Genomic DNA, 13281 nt, shown 5'->3' on the forward strand with positions numbered 1-13281 from the left:
CTGCTTTGGTTTTTCACGTTCAGTATGAGTTGACTAATCGAGGCGGCGAGAAGTAAACGAGACTTAGCAAAAGTGTACGAATTTTACGCAGCGAAAATTGTGGGCGTATATCAAGCATTTGTGAGTTAAATTCGCGTTGAAATTTGCTTGAATTTCGTGATTTAAATGGAATGTACCACAAAAATTTAAATTTTGAAAATAGTTTGCTGTTTTGATTAGAATAAAGCTTAAAAACTGCTAGCTTTTGGGGGAAATATTTTAAATGTGCCAATCTTTTTTGCTTATTCGCATATTTTACAAATCAAGAATTTTTAAATACTTTAAGGGTCTGATTATGCATACTTCGCATAACCACTTGTACCAGTGCAATAAAAATGTAACTTAAGAAAATGCGAAGCAAAATATAAACTCAATAGATCGCTAAGTTTTTGAAAGTTCTGCTAATTTCTGGGTAATGGAATACATACAAAGTACATACGAGATTACAGTTTGAAGTTTATGCGAAATTGTGCGAAGTTATGCATAATCAGACCATAAGAAATATTATTGCGATGAGAAAAAATACGTTTGTAGCTCTGCCGGAAAATTTGTTAGTTACCTAAACAGTTATGACCTTATTCATAAACAAGTAAGAAAGTCTAAGTTCGGGCGGAGCCGAACATTAAATACCCGGCGCAAGTATTAAATATATGTTTTTTCACCCTTCCGAAACCTTCCGCTTCCGCTTACCATCTAAGCCGAGGTGTATCAATTTTGAGTAAATTAGCGTCCTTCAATTTCGAAATATTGAAGTTTCAAGCATTTCTTAAATTTACCGTTATATGAGAATCGGCCGTTATTTTAGTCCGATTTCAATAATTTTCAACGTTTTGCATACACGTGGCAAGTACAATAACCATACCGAGTTTGGTACAAATTGGTAGAACGGTTACCGATATACCTATATGTGATCATAAGTGGGCGGTGCCACGCCCATTTTCCAAAATTTTACCATAAACGTATTTCTTGGTAAAGAATTGTTGCAAGCATCAATTTTGAATAAATTAGTTTCAATATTTAATGATTTATCGAAGATTTTGTATTTCTCTAAATTACCGTTATATGGGATGTGGGCGTGGTTATTGTCCCATTTTAAAAAGTTTCGGTGGTTTTTTATGCTGTACCAAGGCCAACAACTGTGCCAAGTTGGGAAGAAATTGGTGCAGCGGTTACCAAGATATACACATGTAACCATAAGTGGGCGTGGCTACGCCCATTTTCAAAAAATTTATAAAACTGTTATTTTTCGTCTAAAACTTATTATAAATATCAATTTTGAGTGAATAATCTCCAGTAGTTACTAAAATATCGCAGTTTTCGTATTTCTGAGAATTACCGTTATATGGGAAGTAGGCGTGGTTATTGAGCGATTTTAAAAATTTTCGGCCATTTCGTATGTTATGCGAAGGCCAACAACTGTGCCAAGTTTGGAAGAAATTGGTGCAGCGGTTACCAAGATATACACATGTAACCATAAGTGGGCGTGGCTACGCCCATTTTCCAAAAATTTATAATATTCTTATTTTTCGTCTAAAAATTATTGTAAATATCAATTTTGAGTGAATTATCTTCAGTAGTTACTAAAATATCGCAGTTTTCGTATTTCTGGAAATTACCGTTATATGGGAAGTGGGCGTGGTTAAAGTCCGCCCATTTTCAATACCAACCTACCTTGGATTAAGGGAAACCTACATACCAAATTTCGTTGAGATATCTCAATTTTTGCTCGAGTTATCGTGTACACGGACAGACGGACAGACGGACAGACGGACAGACGGACAGACGGACAGACGGACGGACAGACAGACATGGCTTAATCGATTTCTTTTTTCATCCTGATCATTTATGTATACATTTGTCTATATCTATCTCGATTCGTTTTGGCTGTTACAAACAACCGTTATGTGAACAAAATTAATATACCCTTGTGCACAAGTGCGCTCGGGTATAAAAATAAAGTAGGTTTAAGGAGCTTTAAAAATTTACGTTTTCCTACATTTTTGAATTTATATTTATAATTTATTTTTTGAATTTATAAACTTTATTTTTTATGAATAAGTCCATTAAGCAATTATTTTTTATTTGTTTCTATAGAAAATTGAGACAAATAAATTTCAACACGGAGATTGGTGGTTATGTTTAAATATTTTAAAAGTCTTAATATTTGGTGCCTTGAGGGGAAATAATTTTCTTTCTTGATATACCTTTTTTTAACGTGTAGAAAATATATAAAAACAGGTAATTGTCGATTACTAGCTGTTATCGATGACTTTCATTTAATTTTCGATATTTTATCGCTCTAGCTGTTGCTTTATTGTCGATATCGCTATCAGTATTTGCTATCTTATTTGACTAATATCGTTATAATAATAAGACTTTCGATTCCGATATTTGTACATATCTTTATTGTTATCTGTGAGTAATCGATATTTGCTATATTATTAGATTAATACCGTTCAATTTATTGAAATATTTATTTTTAACCTTTAGATATGGTTATGTGCTTTGTTATCGTTTTCGATAGAGTTAAAAATATCGTCCTGGTAAGGGCATATTTAATGGTAATATCTCAAACTATTAACTTGACTGACTCTAAGGTTGGCAATACAAAATTAAAATAGTATTTAATCGAGTTTAAAGTTTTTTCATTAAGCCATTACATATTTATATTAGTTCAAGACGTTTAATGGTAATATTATATTAGCGCTTACAGTTTTGCTAAGCCTTTGAAAGAGCTTCTCCTCCAATTTGTCGTGTGCATCCTAATATAAACGCGTCCGAAGGGCAAATGGTTTTTGAGAAGATTTTTCAAAGCAGAAATACACTTGAAGGTTTGCCATTGCCTTCCTAGGGGTGAACGTTGTTGGAAAACACTTTCTCTGACTTAGATGTTGGCCGCACCAGGGATCGAACGGAGGTCCTACGGAGTGCTAGTACGCACCTCTAACCACCCAGCTACAGCAGCTTAAGACGTTTAAATATTTTTAAAACTCATTTTGAGTATTGAAATTAAATGTGAAACTGAACGTGAGTATTATATATATATACATATATGAATGTATGTAATGACATCACGAGCACAGCTCTCAAAAGCTCATTGGTAACATCTGCCAGCCGAACTCTTTGATAACTTACTTCATGCCGTGCTTGAGTGGGATTTTCATTTATCACGAGAAACTGAAAGTAAATCCAACAACGAATGTAACACTCAACCCACCGCCAACCAAGCAACCAACTTACATACCACACAATCACGCAACCAACGCCTGCCTCTCTTTTGTTCTATTTGAGTCGCCATTTTTTCGCAACGGAGCCAATTTCATCCAGGGACCCATAAACTGGCGAAAGTGACGAAGCAGTTGCCAGGCACCACAAATGTTAAGCTCAGTCGTACCAACTCATATCGTTTATCCCACACAACCAGACACACAGACACCTACACAGGCGTGGATACTCATTGGCACCACAGACGTACGTACATACATGATGAGTCAACTGACTGGATTGCGAGCAATTTCACTGCAGCCGTACTGATACCCACTGGCACCCAACTGTGACTGCCTCCCACATGCGAGTGAGTAATGTCATTGTTTTAGCCAGTAGCTGTAGCTGCAGCTGGGAATGCAAATGCTGCAGGAGCCGGAAATCGGGTCAAGGCTGCTGCTCTAGCCACTAGCCGCCAACTTCCTTTAACTTCCGCCCACCAAACGATTTGGCAATGATTGATTGCAATTCGATGGGCTCAGCGGCAATTGCATTGCCTGGATGATTGCATCATAGACAAGTGCAAACGATTCTGTGTGTGTGTGTGTGTGTGTGTGTGTAGTTGCAATGTGCCAATAAACGTTACACCTGCTGCGTTCACCCTACTTGGCAAGTGGACAACGTTGGCTGTTGCATGAACACACCAACGTCTTATATGTAACTGCATACAAATTTGAAAGTGTTTGTTTGTGGCAGGCATGCTGACGCACGCGTACGTAGCAACAGAAGCTACCACCGCCTCGTTGTGGCTGAAAAGTTGCACTGCTGCTGCAGAAATGTTGCAATCAACAAAGTTGCGTAACTTACCTGCTTGCCATTTTTAGATACTTTGCACACAAACAGAAGCAGGCATGCAGGCATACACACATACATACGTATGCATTTGTACATTATGGTTGGGTGCACATACATACATACACAATCAGGGGCTCTGAAGACATCCGGTGGTTGGGATAAAGTGAATGGCAAGGGGACGTACATAGAAGACGATTTTCGTTAAGTAGTTTCTACATAGTTCAGGCCATATGCTTGCGCCACTAACTTCACTAATTTATAACTGAAACTGTCTTTTACTACAGCCCTGAAATTCTCAACTTCAAGCGCGTGCCCAGAAAGCAGTAGTGCAAGATAGATTTTTGGGACAAAATGTGTTAGTGGTCATATTTGGGACTTTCCTTTTTATTAATTGTTGACGATGGAATACTCGTAAATTACTTATGTAATACATACATACATAGTTATGCATTTGCAAAAAATGTATGACTTATACCTACGGTGACCTTATTAGGTCATATGAAAACTGGAAAAAATATTTTTATTGCAGTTTTTTTGCAAAATGTTTATTGAATTAATTCTAAATAAACGGAGAAGGTTTTTTCTTCCTTTACTGAAAGTTATGAATGAGTATTTCAACAATTTGATAGATGTCGAATTTCTATTCAAAGTCACGACTAATTACCACCTTGAAAATTCTGTCTATTAGTTTTTTTCGGAGACATAAAATTTTTGATAACTGGGTATGGAATTAACCTCAAAAATACCGTCAAACTCAAAATAACTTTTCAGTCCTTTTTTTCATTAAAACTTTTCATAGACAAGTCTCACTCATGGAAGAATTCTGAGTGATATAAAATTTAGCATAATTAAACATATTTTTTTATATCAAACCACGAAAGCAGTTCTTACACTTCTTACTACTTCTCGAAGTAAGTGGTTTATTTATAAATCGAAATAACTTACCAAGCCAACTGGCAAAAAAAGAACTGCCCCTTACAACACTGGGCGGATGGTCACCGTACTTTTGCACCTTTCATATAGCTTTCTTTTCGATCGAATTCATATTGAAGTAGAAAATACCGTCCTAGGCGAATTTACTTACGTTTTACTTTGCACATATGTATGTATTTATGTATGTTAGCATGTGCTATGTATACATTTATTTTTCCGATTTCCGTCTTCCGTGCTGGTTAATTACGATGATGACACGACAATTTTCATCCCATACTCCGTCCGTATGCGCTTTAACACAATTCAACTGCGACGCAGATGCTCAACCTGCCATCTTCGCGCGCTACACAAATATGTTGATGACTTGCTGGAGCCACATCTTTAAAAAATTATTAGGCTGTTAATGGGTTTTTACGCCACATGGCGGTTGTGAACAGGTGCCGCCAACCGGGTTTTTGTAGTTATTTATTATGCTGCTACTCGTAAACTTTTTCAGAAAAAATAAGTAAACATAGTAAATACATTAATTATACGTATGTAGATACGTATGTATGTATGTATGTATGCACATATTAAATTTATGTTTTGATTGTCACAGATTATTATTTATTTTTTGGATAGTTATGTAAATGCATTTCACTTTATTGCCTGTGTGAGAAAACTATTTATTAAATATAAAAGACTGGAAAAACGTTTGGTGGCACATGCAAGGAGCTCACGCTTTACAAATGGATGTTAGTGGCACAGTGTTTAAAGATACAGGAACTTCCATGGCGGCAGCTTTTTTATCAAATAAAATTAAAAATTCATTGCTGCCTTTCTGTTTATTGTTTCATTTTCCGGATATGCGACCAATTGGATGGCACTGGGTATAACACAGCCGCTTAACTAGGCTTATAGCGTGAGGGGCAGTTAGTGATATTATTCCACCTTTACCACGCGACACAAGCACTTTTTTTGCTCAATAATAATTACGACCGGCAAACAAAAACAGCGTGTGTTTTTAACCAGACCCACTTACCGACCTGCATTTCGACCCGCTGAATCATGAACATGAAGTTAATGGTAAAGGCGACTACATAGAATACTACATACAAGAGATAGTCTGAACTGTGACCAATTCACGTCCCCTCTGCGATGGATAACGCCATCCTCAAATCGTTCATAAGGAACGGCCATTATGGCATCCATTGTGTGGCCCATATTATCGTCCAGATGTTCTGTGGTGTTTGTCGTTGACGATTACTGACCCCACCGATGCCATTTGGATAAAAAATTTTAAACATTTGGAATAAACAACAGGTTAGACCGACTCTGCCTAAACAACATGGACACCCCATACGTCGACCCAACCCACACTACACTACTACATACATACATACGTATACGGTGGCGCGAATGTAAGTAGGGAAACGACATTTTACCACCACCGCAAAAAAAAGAATACCTTTGAGTCCTATTTACTTAAAATTTGTTTTACTTAAATTGAATGAGCCACAAAACTGCATGCATAGAAATTTAAACAAAAAGCTCAAAATTTTTATGTAATTTTTCGAATTTTTCTAATTTTTGTACAAAGTTTGAAATTGCGACTTACGCAGTTTTTGTTAGATAACGAGCTGACCCTTTATAAAAAAAAATAATAAACATTAACTAATGGAAGAGAAATAGTCAAATAATACTAAAATGTCTTTTCTCTATTTATGTTTTCGCCAGCGAATCGTAATTATCAAAAATCACATCGGCCATTTTATGAGTAATTTAACACTTTTTAATAGCTGATATGGTACGTCGTAGAACATTTTGTCTTCCCAATTTAATTAAAGTTAACGTCCAATTTAAGTGTGACCTAACCGAATTCTACATAAAAGGAAACAATGAAAACTTAATTTGCGAATTTGTGTTGTGAAACTTAAACAATTTTTTTTTTTTTTTTCGGCTTAAGCTTTAAGATGAAGAAGAAACCGCGAAACCATTAGTATTGGAAGATAAAAGTGTTAAGAAGGGCAAATTATACGAACTACAAATGCAGGCAGTCGTTTCTACTCGCAACTGGGGAACCTAACTGAGCGCTATCTGGCAGTAAGCTGTCAATGGGAAGGGTGGCACGCTGATAGTATCCAGTAAAATAGATAAACACGCAGTCAGTCGGTGGTGGTCATAGGCAATGCCTCGCACCTCCGCATGTCTCACCAAACGCATATCTATTCACACGAAGGCGCGCTCTGGACGACAAGCAAACCTTCTGCACCGATAAAAAAAAAAAAATCAATCAAACATTTGCGCCACATTTCTGTTATCCTGTTGAAAAACCAGGGAAATCTATTTATTGATGTTTTCGTGCAAAGTGACGTCACCGTGGAAAGTCTACGCCGTTGTGTGACAAGGGGCAGTGTGGGAAAAATGTTAAAAATCAATCAAAGTTTTGTAGCGATAGTGAGCGCTCAAAAGCTAGGAGAAGAGAAAGTGTGCAAGAAAACACAAAGCCAGAGATGCGGCGGCACAGCGCATGCAGCAGTCGCTTGGAAGCAGCCAAAAAGCAAAGAAGCGGAAGCCTACCATGTATGTTGGTCTGCAGCTTTGAAAGCTAACGAGAGGAGCAATTACAAAGGCTCACAGCAGCTAACTGCAAGCAGCCGCCGCACGCTGAGTGCGAGCATTCCCTAAAGCGGGTGTGAAACACAGTGCAGCGGTGCACACGGCGTATGAGTGCTGGCTGTCGCATGCTTTTCGAGGTATGTATGTACCTTTCTCCGCATTGGCGCGCGCGCGCGCGTGTGTGTGTGTGTGCGTGGGCGCATATTTGCGCCATTTCATCCCCGATTGTGGAATGCCAGCAATTAGGGGTGAAGAAGTTGTAGATACCGTCAGCGAAAAACGCTTTTTGTCATATATTCCAAGTCGAGGCGTATGAGCATACATACCTCCTACACACACATTCAAACACATTTATGTTTACAAAAGAACATTGCATACATACATACATACATGAAACCAAGGATATATTTTAAACCAAATTCCCGTCGCATACCAGGGCCTTCGTGTAGACGGCGCTATTTTTCCCAAACTTCCTTTGGGCGCACGTCTATGTAGTTTGTGGCGCCGTTAAATTGGCATTGTATTTTCCCAGACAAATGCCAGAGTTGCCTGCACTGTTCCGTTTAAAATTTTAGCACTAAAGCAAATGCGGGTGAAAGGTATAGAAATGGTACATTTAAATTTGCTTGTTTAGAAGAAATTATGTCCCGTACAAATTTTGACAAATCAATAATGCTCGTTATTTTAAGATAATCAAGGTTATCGAAGTTGACTCGTTTTAAATGGATCCCCCTATTATTTTCCTAGGCCCAATATGAGATGAACAATTTAAGTAGAAATTGTTGATTAACTTCAAAAAGGAATTTTCAGATCACATATTTAAACTGCAATTAATTGGTCCATATTGGCTATTAAAATGTGTTTGTACCAAGCAACAAACAGTAGTGCAGCAAAAAAATGTAAACAAATAAACAAATGTCACAGCAACTTCAAGGAAAAAGCAACAGTGATGGCACTTGTTTGGTATATATAAACAAAGGCATTTAATAACAATGCAAAATTAAACTTAAGTGCCTTTTAAATTTTCATTTGAAATTGGCCCTTAGCAGTACAGTTTCAAAATCTCTAAAAAATTTTGCGTAAAATGAAACCCATTTCTATTAATCAAATAGCCTCATTTTATTTAGCAGACGTTTTCATTCAATGATTTCTTTTCTTTCAGATAACTGATCTGATTCCAAGTTCCCGTATTTAAAGGGTATGTATGCTTACTTTCTTCTTCTAATTTAGTACTACAACCGTCAGTCGTTTTGAGCCGAAAGCAAAAAGCTCCTGCAATTGCTTCTCGTCAGTCTCTCATCCCGAATGCAGACACATCCTTCTGAACTTGGTTCTTCCATTTTGTTTGTGGTCCTACTTTCTTTCGTTGTCCACCCATGGGTGCCGACTCGAAGGATCCTTTCTCTGGAGCGCGGTTGTCCATGCGTACTACATTCCATTTCGTCAAAAAGATCATACAGTTCGTCATTGCATCTTCTTCGGTACCCGTCGCCCACGCGAACAGGGTCGTAGATATTGCGTAGAATAGTTTTCTCGAAAGCACCCACATCCTGCTCCTCTTTGTTCGACATCGTCCACTTTTCTGCGCCTTATAAAAGAGCCAGCATGCAGATCGTGATTTCGGTCCGTCCACAGAGGGTTCCGCTCTTCAATTACCTGCCGAGCCCAAAGTAGCATCTGCTGGCAGGAGATATTTTTCGCTTGATCTCCAGGCTGACGTTTTTGGTGGTGGTAATGCTGCAACGTGCTTCATTACTTCAAAGTTATAGCTGCCAGCAAAGGCATGTGTTCCAAAACGCGAGGACATTTTATGTGTTGACAGGAGGTATTTTGTCTTGTCCTCGTTCACCACTAGACTAACCTCTTTGGCTTACAGTTTTTGGCACCTTAAAAGCAAAAAAAAAAGTTTAAGGATTTTTGCAGTGCTTTAATTCAGTGACATTCGGGGGGTACGTTAGGCGGATTAGACCTTTTGAGTGAGTACTACGGTACTTCAGGTTAATTAACTCTAAAACAAAAAAATTCTCTTCGAGACAAGAACATCCATATACCAAACTTTAAGATCCCGCTATAAATGCCGAAGTTATGACGAAAAATATAAAAATGGGTTTCCCAAATTACCGTGCAAAATACTTTACTAGGGTGGTCCTTAAAATGTGAAAATGTAAAATTGGTATGGGCACTATTTTGTTTTATTCTACGTACAAAACCCATCCATCCTCGTATATTAGAAAATTAAATACAAAAATTTTAGGGGTTTGAAAAGTTTAATTATTTTTAATAGCAAAAATTCGACAAAAATTTTACTTTGGCTAGCTAAAACTCATCGTATTGGAACTTATTTAAATAAACTCATAAACTCGCTAGCCGAGTAAAGTATAACATTTGTCGAATTTTTGCGATTTTTTTTATATAATTTTTTCAATCCCTGATAGGGACTTTTAAAAATTTTATAAAAATATTGAAATATTCGTGAATGTCTGCATTTTGTACATAGAAATGCTAACTGAAATACTACAAATGGTATTTTTTCCTGTCCCTGAAAGTAATTTAATTCGGCAACCCTGCTGCAATTCTCTTGCATACAGAAAAATATTCGACCGGCCATAAATTTCTTACAACGCATTTGCATATAAATAAGTATGTATGCACGTTCTTATCGTTATATTACTACATACATCATTACATACATACATGATGTGCATGCAAATATGTACGTATGTATATATACGAATGCATATAAAAGGCGCGTTCACACTCACTACACCAAGTATTGCTACATACATACATACATTTCTTGTCAGTGACACACTCATTCACTTGCGGTGGTTGGAACCCCTTTCTTCCTTCGGGTTCCGTTATACATAACGGCTATTGTTTCGTACTTACCGAGTATACATATATGTACGAGTGTGTATACAAATAACGGGTGATTTTTTTGAGGTTAGGATTTTCATGCATTAGTATTTGACAGATCACGTGGGATTTCAGACATGGTGTCAAAGAGAAAGATGCTCAGTTTGCTTTGACATTTCATCATGAATAGACTTACTAACGAGCAACGCTTGCAAATCATTGAATTTTATTACCAAAATCAGTGTTCGGTTCGAAATGTGTTTCGCAAACCCAATTGCTGCGAACGGCGACGAATCGACATTTCACGGTCTTCAGCAACACTCTCAGAAACAGACGCAATATTCTCTTCTGTACGCACTGTACGCATTCGTGTGGTTGGTTTAATGTCCAATAAAGTAAACTGAGTGCGAAACTTGGTCACAATCGCATTAATTGTTTGCTCACTTGGTCGATTATGTAGACCATAAATCGGACGCGCGAAACACATTTCGAACCGAACACTGATTTTGGTAATAAAATTCAATGATTTGCAAGCGTTGCTCGTTAGTAAGTCTATTCATGATGAAATGTCAAAGCATACTGAGCATCTTTCTCTTTGACACCATGTCTGAAATCCCACGTGATCTGTCAAATACTAATGCATGAAAATCCTAACCTCAAAAAAATCACCCGTTAGACATTTCGCATTGTAATTTTTGTTGTTCATACGCTTTAACGAAAGCCACCTTTGTTCCTCGCCTTTTTTGTTGTTGATTTTGTTGCCGCTGTTATGGGGAGCACGCGCATATCTTTTAGATAATTTTGTTCGCCTGTTAAATTGAGACGGAGTATTTGAGTTAGAGTTTGTTCAGCTTTGAGTTTAGGCTCCAACGCACCAATATAGTCCACCACTGCCGCCAGATTAGAGCAGCTGAAGCAGCGTTCGCGCTCAAATTGTGTTGAGTTGGGGAAAATGGAGTCAGTAGAGCGGCAACCAGTGCACACATGCCTAGGTATGTACGTACGTATGTATGTATGTACATATGTGTATGCACCTCTGATTTAAGCTCGCCTGTTGGAAAGAGAGTTGTTTGGGATTTTGAGTGTGTGTGCGCTTAAGTATGTAGCTATGTTCAGACTAAGAGTGCGGGCGAAGTTTTTCGACGCTTCTGGGGGTACGGCAATGTGAGTAACACTAGGGGAAATATTCGGGATAAATGGGGGGTGTGTAGTATACGTTTACCTACATACTATAAACAATTTCAGGGGATTGTGGTGGAGTACTTTACTCCCACAGTAATTAATAAAATATAAAATACTTATAACGAAATTCATAGTTTAGTACCTTGAACATTATTTCTGTCGATTGGTTTTGTTAAAGGTGCCTGAGTACTTATTTTAACTTTTTAAACAAATAATCGCTCCCTATCAACTTCTGCGTTAATTGCCTTTTCCGTTTGTCCTTAAATTCTTCATATTTCGTCTTCTTTGTAGGTGAATATACTCTCACATTTTACTTCAGCAGTGTTTTTGATTTTGATTTTAGGTTTTCCTTTCATCCCGTTTTATCTTTCATAGTTCAGCGGCCATTTTCCTGATGGAGCCAATTTCGCCCAGGAAAGCAGAAATGTCCTGTAGGTTTAGCTACTACCGATATTTTCCACTCTATTCCACTTCTAATAGACTTTTCTATGTACTATTGCAAAAACAATATTTCCAACTATATACTACAAACCTGGATAGTAAGTGCAATAACAACATTAAAACTCAGCAATTACGGCGGTCGAGCAAAAACAATTATTCCAACAACAAAGTGGGCAGAGTATGCGGTCGGCTCCTACACTGTCGCCGCAATATACACTCAAGCAAATATTTTTATACGAGTGTGTACATACTTACATATATTTCTAAAAATACAGATGTATGTATGCGAAGATGTGCAGCAGCTGCTGTTAGTAGTTATTGCTATTGTGAGCCTGCTTTAATGCAGCATGCGCCAGTGTATGTAGGTCAAGGTTTCTCATTGACAATTTTGGCGGTCGTACCTTTGAGTGCAGAATGTGGTTGTGTGAACGTTGTTGTGCGCGCGTGTTCTTTACAAATCCACTTTTTCTACTCATACTCAGATTATTTATTTATTATTGTTCTTCCTTTGCAAAACTATCTACAGAAGCTGCATCCCCCAAAGTTCTGTTCCTGCAATGGCAATCAGTACGCTTTTACGAATTATTTGTTATGCTTACATATTGGTAATGGATTCTTCGCAAGGCTTGCAGTCTTGAGCACATTATAGCCAGTTACGTTTGCTTTTAAGGTATTAATATAAAGTGATTCTATTTTATATTTGATAATCTTGTGTTTGATAAAGAATGTGAAAGAAAGTGGTGGGACAAATGATTAACTTCAAGGTCGATCGGTATTATAAATCAAGAACCAACTTGACCCTATGTATTTCTGGTTCGAATACAACCCTTTTCTTTGTACAAAATTGTTTACAAAAGAAGGAACCTATAGGACCTCCTCCGAAAGGCGCTTGTGTTTTTATGCGCAGATTTTTCTTCGAAGCAATATAGCTCGAATAACTCGTTAACGGCATTGGATATTAACTGCTCCTTTTTTTCGATGAAAATCTACTAGGTCCAAAATTAGATCATCTGTTTTAAGTAAGACTATCCGAGAAGACTAATTCTCAGCCACTTCATACAGTTTTTTCACAGACAGTTCCCACAATTACGTACAATTTCTGAGCCTTCTTCTTCCCTAAATACATAAATGTAGATTTTGTTTATTTAGATTTCAAATATACACAGTTTGTTT

The sequence above is a fragment of the Rhagoletis pomonella genome, unplaced genomic scaffold (assembly GCF_013731165.1).
Source record: "Rhagoletis pomonella isolate Grant_MI unplaced genomic scaffold, Rhpom_1.0 Rhpom_scaffold_00006, whole genome shotgun sequence".
Classification (NCBI taxonomy): domain Eukaryota; kingdom Metazoa; phylum Arthropoda; class Insecta; order Diptera; family Tephritidae; genus Rhagoletis; species Rhagoletis pomonella.